This window comes from Cibotium barometz, chromosome 29, assembly GCF_041138505.1.
Source record: "Cibotium barometz isolate CiBa-2024 chromosome 29, ASM4113850v1, whole genome shotgun sequence".
In the NCBI taxonomy this organism is placed as follows: Eukaryota; Viridiplantae; Streptophyta; class Polypodiopsida; order Cyatheales; family Cibotiaceae; genus Cibotium; species Cibotium barometz.
In genome coordinates this window covers 53,052,638-53,065,860 of record NC_141074.1, presented here as the reverse complement: position 1 = coordinate 53,065,860, position 13,223 = coordinate 53,052,638, and positions in this window count along the sequence as shown.

Genomic DNA, 13,223 nt, shown 5'->3' with positions numbered 1-13,223 from the left:
AAGTGGCAAAGTGTTCCATCAAGACAGCTATGGCAACATGAACCAACCCTCTAGTCTTTAGTACTGTAAGATCCCTCCCAAGCCATGTAATGATTCTCTTTTAATATAGATTTCAAGAAGAAAGAGAGTGCACTTAGAGAGAGAGACTATAAGGTTAGAAATATTAAGAAAGTGATAGAGTACAAATATTAGCTCCAAAATCTGAAAATAATTAAGAAGACAAGAATAGATGTATTAAGAGATAAATATCTCCAAAAATAGAATTTCAAATTTAGGTGATAAGAGGTCGAATTTAGGTCATAAGAGGTGAATATTTTGCTGTAGGAACTGTTTAATGTAAATATTGTTCTTAAAGGCTGTTGTAAGGAACACTGTGGACCATCTTTAATTAAAGAATGTGTTTTTATATGTTTCACAGTGTGGTAGGACCTAATTAAATAACAAAAATGATCGGGTGCGTGGGTGGAAAGTGCGTGGATGGATGGATGCCCCGATGGTGCCATCCTATGGATGGGTGGACCCGATAAGTCAGGTAACATAATTATTTTTTACGATCCGTGATAGAATAGCACCCGAACAAGTTCCGTTTTAGGAGAAAGAGTTAATGGTCGTGCCTCATAAAGAAAAGAGGAAAAAGGCATTGGCTTCCACGCACTAAGTGCGAAGTTGTTCCATCCTCGATCACACACATTGAGTGCCGATAAATCAGAGGAATAGATTCCTATTAGAATATGTTTCCCTGTGACGAGAGAGAGTTATCTCCCTCTGTTTGCTCGTATCCTCGTATTTCCAAGAGATCGAGGTGTCGACAATCGAAGACAAGGGGACTTAGCTACCTATCAAAAGGATCCCCTTAACCTAGCTAGGGCGGGGACCTTACAAGTACCACTCTACATTGTTGAAAGAACGGTAGAGGGAGAGGAGACACACACACAGGAGCAAACCCTAATGTATATTGCAAACCCTAACCATAGAGGGAAGCCATCTCCCTTCTCACACAATGCATAAAGCCATAATCCATAATACACACAACACTCTATGAGTTGTGTCCACACACATCTAACCCTAGCTAATGTCCACACACTATGACCACCTGGACACGCGGTCATTTATGTCTCACACATGTTCCTACCTAACATGCCAGCACATAGCATAGCTGGCTCACACTGACATCGAGCTTGAATCTCAACAGCCCCTCTCAAGCTCATGATGTACTGCCGATGAAGATGTAGATGAGCTTGGGATATCATGACTTGAATCTCAATAGCCCCTCTCAAGCTCATGATGTACTGCCATAGATGAAGATGTAGATGAGCTTGGGATATCATGACTCTCAACACTCCCCCTCAAGCTCATCCCATGAGCTTGAGGGGGAGTGTTGAGAGTCATGATGTACTGCCATAGATGAAGATGTAGATGAGCTTGGGATATCATGACTCTCAACACTCCCCCTCAAGCTCATCCCATGTACTCCCAACATAGTACGGAAGTACTCAAACTTCTCCCTGCTAAGTGGCTTTGTAAAGATGTCTGCCACCTGCTCATCAGTCTTCACATACTGTAGATCAACTGTGCCATCCAGCACCTTCTCTCTGACAAAGTGATAATGGACCTCTATGTGTTTGGTCCGCGCATGAAATACTGGATTCTTGGCCAACTGTATACTGCTCATGTTGTCACAATGAATAACAACTTTGCCATCAATAGGCTCACCCAAGTCTGCCAAAAGATTCTTTAACCATACTGCCTCACAAGTAGCAATGGCTGCACCTCTGTATTCAGCCTCTGTACTGGATAAAGCAACTGTAGGTTGCTTCTTGCTACTCCAACTCACCACGGCACTTCCAAGTGTAAAAGCATATCCACTAGTAGACCTCCTGTCATATGAGCTACCTGCCCAATCAGCATCTGTGTAGCCATGTATATCCAAGCTTTTACCACTCTCATAAAGAAGACCATAATGTGCAGTGGTCGTTACATATCGCATGATGCGTCTCACTGCATCCAAATGAGGTTTTCTGGGGCTCTACATAAACTGGCTTACTAGCCCCACAACATAACTCAAATCCGGGCGTGTGATAGTCATGTAAATGAGACTACCAACCATCTTTCTGTACATAGATGGATCATCCAACTCCTCACCATAATCAGCCCGCAACTTCACATTTTGCTCCAAAGGTGTACTCATAGGCTTACACCCTGTCATGCCATATTTTGCCAACATATCCAATGCATATTGGCGCTGTACTAACCATGTACCTGCATGGTCTTTAATCACTTCAATTCCAAGAAAGTATCTCAACTCACCAAGGTCTTTCATGTCAAATTGCCCACTCAATGCTTTCTTGTTGACATGCATCACATCTGCACCATGATCACCTGTGATAATCAAGTCATCCACATAGATGACAAGTAAAACAATCCCATGATCTGTCTTCTTCACATAGAGTGAAGAATCTGCTGTAGAAATCTGAAATCCAAGAGAGATAAGATATCTGCTCATCTTATCACTCCAAGCACGAGGTGCTTGCTTCAAACCATATAGTGCCTTTTTCAATCTGCATACATGAGTGGGATATCTTGGGTGTACATACCCTTCTGGCTATGCCATATACACTTCTTCTTGTAGATCTCCATTTAGAAATACATTTTTGACATCCATCTGATGCATTTCCCAACCATTAGCTGTAGCCATAGCAATGACTGCTCTTACTGTCCCCATCTTTGCCACTGGACTAAAAGTTTCATCATAGTCCAAACCTTGGGTTTGTGCATAACCCTTAGCTACCAATCTTGCTTTATGTCTCTTAATAGAACCATCAGATTTGCACTTCACTTTGTAAGCCCATTTACATCCAATAACATTTTTGTCCTTTGGTAATGCAACCAAGTCCCATGTGTCATTATGAACCAATGCGTCCATCTCAACGTCCATTGCTTTCTCCCATACATGCTTTCCAACAGCTTCTGTATAGCATGTAGGTTCCACATGCTTCACCATAGATGTCATATATGTATAGTGCATAGCAAAATCATGGTATGTCAATCTGTCAACTGGATATCTGACTCTTTGGGATCTCCGCAATGCCTGCGGATCACTCTGAACACCTGCCACTCTAGCATGCGGTGGCACATATCTATACTGCCTAGCACCAGGTGTGCGTAAAACAGGTATGCCAAGTTCCTCATCCAAACTTTCTAAACTCGATGACATAACCTGTAATTCCAATTCCTTCGACTTTCTTTTTGCCTTTATCCATAGCACTACTCCCAGTGCTCACACTCTCATGCCTCAAACGTCCTGACCATGGACGTACACTGCTACTCTCAGCCTCTGCTCTGCTGGCCCAGACATAGAAGTAGAACTAGAACTTGTTTGTGGCAAGTTCACAGGCACATCTGCTTCAAGTGACTCAATGACACCCTCATCCTTTGCTTTGTACCAACTAGCAAGCTCATCAAACACCACATCTCGTGAGATAACAACTTGCCTAGTTTGTGGATTGTAACATTTGTATGCCTTACGATCCTGTGCATATCCAACAAATACACATTTCTCTGCCTTATGATCCAACTTCCTTCTTCTTTCATCAGGCACATGTACATAAGCTATGTACATAAGCTATGCATCCAAAAACTTTGAGGTGTCCAATGTCTGGCCTATAACCTGTAAGCTGCATCTCTGGCGTACTTCCATGAATGGCTGTTGTAGGTGTTTTGTTCAGTATATACACTGCAGTAGCACATGCTTCTGCCCAATAATAATCTGGCATGCTCTTTTCATTGAGCATTACCCTGGCCACTTCACATATGACTCTATTCTTTCTCTCAGCCACACCATCTTGCTGAGGTGTATACCTGCAAGTTAATTGTCTTCTTATTCCATGCTTCCTCAAGAAATGCTCAAAAGCCTTTGAGGTGTATTCACCACCTCCATCTGTTCTTAAACATTTAATCCAACAGCCATATTGCTTTTCTGCAAAAGCTTTGAAATTCATAAACTTTTCCAATACTTCACTCTTCTCTCTGAGAAAGTATATCCATGTCATCCTGCTGAAATCATCTATGAATGTCACATAGTATAAATTGCCTTTGATAGATGGGTTTTGTGCAGGGCCCCATACATCACTATGTACTATCTCAAGTGGCCTGCTACTCATATTTCCTTCTCTAGGAAACCGCAACCTTGCCTGCTTTCCAAACTGACAGGCTTCACAAACATGCATATTCCCATCATACTTGAATCTAGGCAATCCACTGACAATGTCTCTTGTCTGCATGTTCTTCAATCTTTGTATATTGACATGTCCAATCCTCTTATGCCACATATCAATGTCCTGTACCACATTTCTGCTTTTAGAGAACATGGCTGATTTTAACTCAGGAATTCCAGCATCGAGCTTAAACAACCTGCCTTCTTTCTTGCCTTTAGCAATGACTCTACATCCATGTTTGAAATCCTCAATGAAGCAACCATGCTCGTTGAACCGAACCTGTAATCCCTGTTCCACCATTTGACCAACTGAGGCCAAGCTTTTTGTGATAGAAGGCACGTACAATACATTAGACATAGATTTTGTTTGACGATTGTGCATAACCAATGGTACACTTCCAACATGTGTAATGGCATGCTGAGTATCATCTCCTGTTTCCACATAGCCTTTCACATCCATAGGCTTCATATGCTCAAACCATTCACCATGACAAGTCATATGGTTTGATGCTCCAGAGTCCATATACCAAGTATCATCATTCTCAGCATTTGTCATCATAGATCCCACAACATGTTTCATGGCAAACAAGTGATTTGCAGTGCCATCATTACTGCTTGATGCATAATTTCCACCATGTTGTGCATAATTTCCACCATAATGACCACCACGTTGTGCTCTACCCCCTCTCAAATCATTCTGTTTGTGGAAACAATCTCTCGCCATATGACCAAATTTCCCACAATAATGGCATTCCACATCTTGCATAGATGTTTGTTGGCCTTGCCAACGTCCTCTACCACGAGGATTACCTCTGCCTCTCTGAGGTGCATATCCACGACCACCTCTAGTACCATATGTGGGCTGAAAATTCTGTTGTGGTGACCTGTCCTGCCATCCACGACCATTACCACCACGGCCACGTGATGCGAATCTCCCCCTGCCTCTAAAACCTCTTTGCGAGTAGAAAGCCTAATTTCTGCCATTATCATCATGGCTAGTAGATGCATCCAGAAATGAATCACTCAGTTTGATTTCCTCAACAAGCAAGAGTGAAACCAACTCATCAAAGTCTGGTAAACCTGTACTCCGAACCGAGATGGATGTATCAAAAGATTTATATTCCTTGCCAAGACCACACAAGGTAATGTCCACCAAATCATCATCAGGCATGGGGGCATTTATTGTTGCCAATGCATCTGCAAACTTCTTTATTTCTTGCACATAATCATGGATGCTCCTTTTATTCCGCTTCACATTATGTATCTGCTGTCGCAACTGAGACTTGCGAGCACTCGTGTCTGTATCAAACATCTTTACCAAAGTATCCCATGCATCTTTGGGATTCTCAGCATCCTGTATGTGTATGAGCATAGCATCAGAAATACATATAGATAGATAATGCAGCACTTTGAATGCTCTTTCTGACCATTGCTTATGAGCAATAACCTGCTGTGCTGTGTAGGTTGTCGGGGTAGTTCAGGCTCTGGCTCAGCACCTGTAATGAGATTCCAAAAACCTTTACCCTTCAAGAAACTTTTGATCCTGTACTTCCATGCCTGGAAGTTCTTCCTATCCAGCTTTTCACCAACAATCTGTACTGGATTATCCGACATGTTTGCTCAATGCAAAAACACCTTGCGTACACTTCCAAATCTGTAAACGAGCCTTCCTCAGCTCAACCACACTCCAATGAATGTTCCAGATACTCCGAAGTAGCCAACAATCTTCAAATTTGATGTAGAAAATCAACCTGTATGCATCCAAAATGAACTGGCTCACGCAGTCCGAGATACCCTATTTTGATGCGCCTTCCAAGGCTCCAAATCACAATGTAGTGGTGTAATCAAGTATGGGTAACTTGCATTGACACCTAAACAACCTCAATGTTGAATATCAACACCATTTGACATGTGTACATATCAATTTTTGAAAACCCCTTTCTCTGTTTTGGGAAAAAAACCAGAAAAACCATAAAAACCAGTAGTAATTTTGCTCTAATTTCTTCAATATTTGTCCAAATTGAGCAACCAGGCATTCAATAGCTTAGCAATGATGTCCACTAACTCCATGTAAGAGGAATTTGTCCAATTGTTTAAGACCAAAGATTAATTGCTCGATTAATCACTCTGTTTCTCTGTAACCAGTGGACAGGCTTTTTAATCAGCTCATTCCCAGCTCAATTAGGCATAATTGATCAAACCAACCATTAGCCCTCTTCTCAAGTATGTGTAGCAACCAATTGCTAAAGCAATTTTGAAATATATCAAGCACAGAAGTTGTAATCGATCTCCTCTTTTGCAAAATATTCAAAAAACTGCCCTGTTTCACTGTTGATTCTGCGCCGCCTGCTGTAGGAGGGTTTGGGAGTGTTTAAAGTGTTAATTGAAGAGGTATACAAGTGCCCAACACACTTAGGTATGTGTGCAACCAGTCAATGCCTTGATTTTTGCCAAAAACATGCTCCAAATGCATCAAATTTTGAGTTGCTTTTCTCTGTTTTGTGAGAGCTCAAAAACTAGAATTTTTCACTCATTCAAATGCTTCCAAATTGCTCCAAAATTAGTTTAAGGCTTGCATAGGAGTTGCCAATACATTCCTCCTTGTCAGATACATGTGTCTTTTGCCAGATTTACATGTATTTCCACCATACATCAGTGCTTCCAAGCTTTAATGGAAAGCTTCCAAAAACCAAAAATTTGCTTTGCTTTGGGTTGCCCTAAATTGCTTTGTTTTTGCCTGAATCACCTGCAATCCGCTCAAGGATGTTTAGAAGACCTTACTCGGTAGGCCAAGCTCTCAGATCTGATAGTAATCGGTGTGCTCCAAGCTTCACAGCTTCAATGGCAAGCTTCACAGCTTCTCTTCACAGCTTCTTCTCCCTCTTCTCTCACTCACTCATAAACCCTAATAGACAGCACAAGGCTCTGATACCATGTTGAAAGAATGGTAGAGGGAGAGGAGACACACACACAGGAGCAAACCCTAATGTATATTGCAAACCCTAACCATAGAGGGAAGCCATCTCCCTTCTCACACAATGCATAAAGCCATAATCCATAATACACACAACACTCTATGAGTTGTGTCCACACACATCTAACCCTAGCTAATGTCCACACACTATGACCACCTGGACACGCGGTCATTTATGTCTCACACATGTTCCTACCTAACATGCCAGCACATAGCATAGCTGGCTCACACTGACATCGAGCTTGAATCTCAACATACATAGGATGTGACATTGACCACATATACAAGGATTTCTCGTTAAAAGTATCCAATCCAGGTTAGCCCATGAGCATAAATCAAGCACGAGCCTTAATTTACTAAGCGTTAGGGATGGGCTATTACAAACAAGTCCTCTCAATGTTGTGACTAGAATGCATAATAGGAGGAGAATGAAGCTGGACAGGCTCTAGATCCCAGTACTCAAAGGGCACATAAGTTGGCATGACTCCTGCCAATCGGATGAAGTTTCAGAACAGGCTAGAGTTTCCCCTAAGACTTGAAGATGAAGAACCAAGAAGATAGGACAAGGGGAAGACCACATGACAGTCTAAGAGGGATCAGGTGAGGACACAGTTTCCAACAACTCATCATCCTCTTCGGAGGAAGAAGTAAATCCTTAGCCCGCTAGAGACCTAAAGGAACAAGTCATGAACCCTAGCAACCTACCCAAGAAGCTGACTGAGTATCCCAATCCTATTGGGGGGGAAAAGCAAACTCAAAGAAGCCCAAGGATTGGTAAGACCATGCCAAGGTCAATTGGAGGCTAAAAGAACTAGTCTACCCCATGACCCAAGGAAACTTAGAACATGGATTACGAAATAAGGACAAAAGCTTTGAGACGAGGCTTAGCAACGAGTGAGTTTGGTGAAGGGAGCTATTGGAGGGAGCTTCTTGTGTCAAACTCTCTCTCTCTCTCTCTCTCTCTCTCTCTCTCAAAAAATGATATTCTCTCACTAGCCTTCTACAAGTAGCTCCTCCCATCTTCACCACCACTATAGTCGTCTCACTGCTCAGCCTAGCCCAACTCACCTCCACCACCACCACCACCACTGCTGCTCAACCCAGCTCAGCTCCTCCTCCACCAACTTTGCTCTCTCTCCCTATTTGTCGCCCTATCACCATCTCTCTTATTCTCGCTCTCTCTCCCTCTTGTCTCTATCTTTCTCCCTGTCTCTTCCTCTTTTTCTCTGTTACCCTTAACCCTCTCCCTATCTGTCTCCATCTCACCCTCGCCTCCCTTGCATTGAAGTTATCACCCTCTGCTCTCATGATTTCAGTGTAAGTGCACCCCTCTTATCTTATTTTTATATTGTAATCCCTCTCGCTCTCTCCCTCTCACCGTATGACTATGCTGTTTTTCCTCTTCATGATTTCAGTGAGCGCACCCCTCTTTCCTCTTTTTTATATTGCAATTCATCTCGCTCTCTTTATCTTTTCTTCTCCATGTTATCACCTCTTGCATCTCTCTTGCTCTTCATGTTCTTTGTCTCTTATCCTTTGGATCATTTGAGCCTACAAACTTATCATTAATTTATTCACACATTACACACAATGTCATAACTTCATTTATCCTACAATTCAATTATCCCCTATGGATCCTTTGAGTCTACAAACTTAACACTACTTTATTCGTCTACACAATACACACAATGTCATTACTTTATTTGTTTATTTGACATGTTGAGCACAAACATAAAAGAAACTCTTATTCACATTTCTCTTTTAAACCTAGCACACATCTCTCTCTCTCTCTCTCTCTCTCTCTCTCTCTCTCTCATGGCATAATCACAAACAATTGTTAAAACCAATCACTTGAATATTTGTAAACACATGTTTATTGAACTACAATGACATGTTTGTTTAGATAGGCTTCACAATGTCCTCTTCGGGATCAAGTGTAATCTCCACATCCTACGTAAAGCTCAACAATCACTTGTCCTTGTTTTTGTATGCTGCCTCAAGAGACTATCCCAAAGCTCTTTTCCACGTTGACATCCACCTGCAAGGAAAGCATTTCTCTAAATTTCAAATAATGTGCAATACCCATAATTTAGAGTACTCATATGTTTATTTTATTTACCTCGCCATGCAGTCCTATATCTAGGCATCTTCCCTAATGCATAGTGGACCAAGGATTAATGATATAATCAGGTGAAAACGGTTATGCATTGTTTGTTCCAACTATGCTCGAGAAGGTAGTAGTGGTAATGAGGGTATGTGTCTCTGCACAAGAGTATTAAAAGATTTATTGTAATAGAAAGTGTTGTTCAATGACAACCTTTTATGAGAATCATAAGTACCTCTATGGTTAGTGTTACTTACCTCTTATCCAAATGCTTTTCCAATATTCGTTGTACACTATACATTCAATAGCGTGTCCAATATGAAGCTATATTGTTTGGCCTTGCTTATCATGGTTGTCACTTGATACATTGTACCGATGACAATAAGGGAGCCATTGTCGTCAAGGATGGTCTCACAAAACCTGAGTAATAAAGACTCATCTCTATCTACGTGACATTGACGCAAAAACATGAGAGTTTGTAACAGCTTACACAGTAACACGTAAGGTTTTATATTGAATAATTCCTCGTAATCACTCACATGTACAAAGATTCCATGGTGGGATTACGTCATCAAGGAAGCCATAAACGAAACCTCCTACGGGCAAACTCACTATAATAAAATCACATCCTATGCTTGAGATCCCAAACTCACATCGAAATTCTGGACTGCGTTCTTTGAAGCAATAGGAACTTTCTTGGATCTCAGCACAGCCTATCACCCCCAATTAGATGACCAGATGGAAAGGGTGAATCAGGTAATAGAAGATATCCTTCGGTCATGCTGCGCGGCGGCGGCAGGGAACCCAAGAAGCGGTTAAGTCATCTGCATCTGGTTGAATTTGCTTACAATGCTTCTTATCATCGGAGCATTGGGATGAGTCCTTTCAAAGCTTTGTATGGACAAGATTGCCATACACCGTTGACTTTGTCTGACCCATTGATCAGAGTCGAAATGTCCAGACAAATGCTTGATGACATGGACCAACAGATGCAATCAATCCATAAAGATATAAAGGCAGCCCAAAACAGACAAAAGCATTATGCAAATAAAAGCAGGTCAGAGAGAGTTTGAAGAGTCAGATATGGTCTTCATTCAAGTATGACCAAAAAGAAGTTCCTTATCCTTAGGGAAGTACAAGAAGCTCTCTCCCAAATACTGTGGGCCGTATGCTGTCATAAAGAAAGTGGACGATCTAGCCTACAAACTTCTTCTGCCTCCCCATCTCAAGATACATGATGTAATCCATGTCAGTATGCTTAAAAAGTATGTACCTAGCCCGAGTCACATGCTTGATGATGATGAACAATTGATCTCTCCGACTCAAGGCTAGATGGTACTCCAACCTGAAGAAATCCTTGACATTCGGGAGAAGATTCTTAGGAGCAGAGTCCTCAGAGAATTCTTAGTAAAGTGGAAGTTCTTTCCTCTAAAAGATGCCACCTAGGCAAAAGAAGAAGAGTTGGCGAAGGATTACCCCCACTTTGCGAGATGAGGACATCTCGCGTTTTTCAAGTGGGAGAGGATGTAAGATTCTGCCTCAGCCTGAATAATAAATAAGCCTCTACTTCAACCTCTTTTAATCATTCTATGTTTCTGAATACAAGAAAATATTATTTTTTCTTGTTTGGCCTAGTGAGATAAAAATTTCTAGAGAGTGGTAAATCAATATTGGGATATTTTTGGATAAAAAAATTCTACAAATATCAAAAAAATGTTTTCGTAAAACAAAAAATTAAAATAGATTTTCCAAGGTACAATTGGAATTAATTAAAAATGATTTAGAAGACCTTAGCCTAAGGGTCAAGATTTTCTGAAAATTTTGGATTAAGGTTCTTATGGACCAATAAGATTAGTTCAAGTGTTGGGATAAGATAAATCCAAAGAATAAAAGAAAATACCCAAAAATGAGTAAACGCCCACATAAGATGAAGAGTTGACTAAGTACTAGATTTATTAGTTAACAATTATGGAGTATTAATTTAAAAAAATGAGATATTTTGGAGTAATCATTCATTTTTGACAAAAGAAGAATTTTAAATAGATTTAATTTATGGTAAAAGAGGAATTCCTATGATAATTGGATTGCACTCATTAAAATGAGAAAAAGAGGGATTTCAAGTTTATTCAAGAAAAATAGGTATGATATTTAGTTAAAAAGAAGAATTTTTATGATAATTAAGAAAAGATGGATTTGAATTAAATTTTAGTGTCAAAAGATGAATTTCCACCATAATTCTACCTAATGAATTAAGGTTGAGAAATTATGTGATAGAAGAAATATCTTTGGATATTTTAATTTGTAAAATCACTAAATGGATATTTACCCAAATCTAGATGTTTATCTGAAGGGAATCCTTGTAGAACTAAACCGAATGAATTTGGTTAGACTACGAGAGGGACGGACAGTAAACCTACTTGTCCATCTCTCTCGATCTGAATCAAGTAAAAACTTTGTGTGACCAATTCCAATTTCTAATTACAAAGAATAGACTACTGGAACTAAACTAGTTTTTCCTGACCGAACTCACCAAGAATCTAGTTGGATAATCAGACTAAATGATGGGTAGATTACCCTGATGAGAGATCAAGGATCCTCATTATGAAACTGGGAATTATGGAAAAAGGGTTTTGGAAACCAATCTCAAATTGGAATTTTACTTGCATTGGAATCTCTATTTTTTATTCAAAGGACTGTTTTATGCCAGAATGCTGGAGGAAGCATTTGGCTTATGTTTTTCTAAGAAGAGGTTCGTTGGAACAACTGGCGGGGAGTCGTCAAGGGACATCGCTCGTAGCAAAGCCTGCCAAGGTCTTGACCAGCCTCGGTACGGTTAAAATGGTGCACTTCCTATACAATGGACGAGGACCGAAGAAGCGATCCGTGAGTGAAGTGCTAGGACACCTAAGGAGGATCTTAGAGGGTTCTGACCAGGTGATGCACGGGCTCGCGGTTGTTAGGACACCCATGCGTACATCGAGGAAGATTTCGGATGGACTAAAAGGAAAGATTTTTGGGAACCAAATTTTGATACTGGATCTCGTTGGTTGGCCAGCTGGTCTTCAATGAAGAGTCCACAGGATATTATTGTAATACAATGGACTCGGAATTTTGGAAAATGATGATCAGAAATATTATGATTTCTATTAAAGGATTGTTTTAAAGCCAGTCAAATCTGTTATAAATGGTAATTTCATATTGGGTGTGTACGTGGTATGCCTACCTTAATTTTTGCATGAATCGCTGGCTAGGGGACCTGGGAACTCTTTTCCTCGCTACCCGGGCAAAAACACAACCAAATCTTTATAAAGGAATCCCACCAATACAGTGGTCGGGTGGTTGGCTAACCCATGGGCCGGATGGGGTTAGGCTGGATTGGGGGATTCGTGAGAAACAACTAGATACGATTAGTTACGTTAATTAGTTTAAATCCTGAGAAGACCTTCGTGTAGGAGGGGATCAGTGATGGCTGTGCCTCGTAAATGAGAAAAAAAGGCAGTGATTCCATGGACCAAGTGCAAGTCTCTTCTTGATCTGACTATGTGACTTCAGGTTCGGTCAGATCAGTTTAACTAGTTAAGACTTTGACTCCTTAGAGTAATTCCACCGTTAGAAGATTTTTCCCTTGGCGGAATCGCCCGTGGGCGAGGGGAGTCTTGTGGGCCCGGTCTCAGAGGGACCGCCCGGGCTAGCCTCTCGTCTCGGACATCAGTGGGCGAGGCCCGGAGTGTGGATCCCCGCTCGCGCGGGAGGCCGACGCCACTTCTGCCGCCGCCAGCATGGGCACCGCGGAGGGGGCAAGGACTTCACAGGTAAGATGGTAAAAGCACCTTAGTAGGTTTGGCAAGCAAAACTATGTTAACCAATAACATACCCTTCATAATAGTCCTCACATCGCTCGTGTCAATGGTGGTCAAGTTGCTGCCAAGAAG